Source organism: Histomonas meleagridis, assembly GCF_020186115.1.
Source record: "Histomonas meleagridis strain 2922-C6/04-10x chromosome Unknown contig_257, whole genome shotgun sequence".
NCBI lineage: Eukaryota > Parabasalia > Tritrichomonadida > Dientamoebidae > Histomonas > Histomonas meleagridis.
Window position 1 is genome coordinate 8,620 of NW_027150835.1, and position 2,873 is coordinate 11,492.

Here is a 2,873-nt window from a genome sequence, read left to right on the forward strand (position 1 = left end):
ATATATAAAAAGCATGAATTAATGGTGGCAAAAATGTTGGATTTTTTTGTAAATCAATTAAATGTAATAAATTACTTAATATATTTGAATTAGAATATGGAAATAATGAAGGAATTACTTCAAGGAATTGTAATGCTAATTTTGAATCTTTACATTTTACTAAATTAGTCAAATAAACTAATGAATCAGAATGTGTAAATTGAAATGAAGCTCTACGAATTAATATTTTTACTAAAAAAGCTATACATTTATTAATGTTTAAATTCGGATCACGTTTATATTTTGTTATAATATTAGTTTCAATTGGATCTATATAAAAATAAATTCGAATATTCGATAGAAAAGTTTGTATAAAACTATCAGACAAAAAATAACTTGTAAATGTATCAAATAATTCAGTTGACCAATGTTCTAATATTTTTAATAATTCATTATTTGAAGCTTTAATCCAAATATCAAAATTTAATAATATATATTCAAATAAATATTCTTGATTAGAAGAAAACTTTGCGTCATTAAAAAAGTTTAAATAAAGATCATAAGTTAATACTTTAGGATCACTATTAGGTAATAAATAAGTTATCATTTCAAATATGACATTAATTTTAGTTAAAAATAATTGTTCAATACAATCTAATAATAACAAATTATTTTTAAAACTTTGGAAGTTCCTGAATAAAGGTCCAATACAATCCAAAGGATATTCACCTCTAAAAATATGTAATAAATTTGGTAATTGTTGAAAACAACCTGAAGGATCTATAAATAAAGTTATTTTATTAATTGGTGGATTAAGTTGATTTTCAGGATACATATAAAGTGGTCTTTGATTAATTGATGTTGTAATTATATGTCCATCATTTATAAATTGTTCTCTTTCTTTTTGAGTTAACATATCAGGAAAGAATGCAAAAAATGATAATTGATACACAGATAATAAAAGTTTTGTATTATCTGTTTTATGTAATTCGAAATTGCCAAAGAATAATGCGATATCTTCTTGAATATTTTTAACATTAATATCAATTGTTGTTGGATTTTCTAAATCAGAATAAATTTCTGTTCTTAAAATTGATTCACCAGAAGCTTTAAAATTAATAATTATAGGATTCCATTGATTAAATTTAATTGAAGTCAAGTTAAATTTTGTTTTATTAGCACTTAAAGTTAATTGATTTCCTTGAATAAAAATTTCAAGTAAAGAAGAAATTCTTAAAATTGTTGATGTTATATTTAATTCATTAAAAGATTCTTCTTCAGGATAACACCAAAAACCTATAGTTGAACCATGAAATAAATCTAAAAAACTTAAGTTATCAGCTTCAAAAAATACTTGTTGAATACCTAAAGGATAACATACAGTTTGATATTTATTAAATGTTTCAGAAATTGGCATAAAAAATTTTATAAATTTATCCGAAATTTTGGAATGAAATAAAACTTTCATTAATCTTTGTGCTACTACAATACTTGAAATATTTGTAGTAATTTTAGCAAATATTAAACAAATTAAATCAATATTAATTTTATCAACTTTATATATTTGAAAACCTCTAAAACAAAAATCATCTGGATAATTTAATAATATATCAAGAATTAATAAATCAAATTCTCCTTCATGTAGTTGGATTTTATTATAATTTGAAAAATCACATAATTTATCAATGATTTTTAATAATTCTTCTGTAAGTTCATAATATGAATAAATTGATAATATCATTTGAAATACAAATGGCTTCTTAATATAAAATTTGGTTAAATTAATTTCTAATAATGTTGATGATACTAATGAAAATAATTTTCGTATAATTAATTGACTTAATTTCTTTTCATTAGATATTATATATGTAGATAATTGATATGTATTATCAAATGGAGTTAATGATATCAATTCAATAATTTTTGATAATAATTCTTGTGAATGAAAATGTTTTAAAAATAATAAAAAAGGATTAATTAAACGTGTAGCTGCAAAAGCAATTGAATTATTCTTTAAAATAGAACTAATAACACAATTTAATAAAGAAATAACCATATTTTGTAATGGTGACAAATAAGAAGAATAATCAAAAATTATTAATAAATTACTAATTTGTTGTAATCCAGAATTAACAATATTTTCTTTATTTTGTTCTTTTAATAAAATATTTTCAATGTCACAAAAAAACTTTTGTTTAAAAGCTCGTTCAGATACAATCGAAAATACTTCGACAGAAATTTCTTTCATATTAATAGTTTTAAAAGGTAGCGAAGGAATTTTTAAAAGAGTTGTTAAAAAATAATAAAGTGAAGATCGAGCAGAAACACAAATATTTTTATTATCTTTCATTTCTTTATAAATATTCCTTAAACAAATATCAATATTCCAAAACGCATTCAAAAAATTATTTGTAAATAAACAAGTTATATCATAAGATAAACTTCTAACAAGTAATTCACTAAACAAAAATGGAAATTCTTTACAGTTTTGAAAAAATATATTCATATATTTTGGATTATGTTTAAATACGATCATTATAATACAATTTCTAAGTGCTGAAATTAATTCGAAATCTTTATTTGGGAAATAAATAGTAACATTTGGATTAAATAAATCACTATGAAACAAATATGAACAAGAATTATCTTTTAATGTAAAATTAACTTCAATTTTTGATAATATGTATAAAAATGATAAAAATAAATTCGTTTTTGATCGTTTTAAATAATCATTAAATGATTCAACAAAAGAATCATAATATTCATTATTTAAATAATATTTAAAAATGTTTAAAATAGAATCAAGTTTTGATAAATATTCTTGTGGAAATAAACTTTTGGGCCAATCAGTTTTTGGTGATATATTTTCTATTGTATCATTTATCTCAAATTCA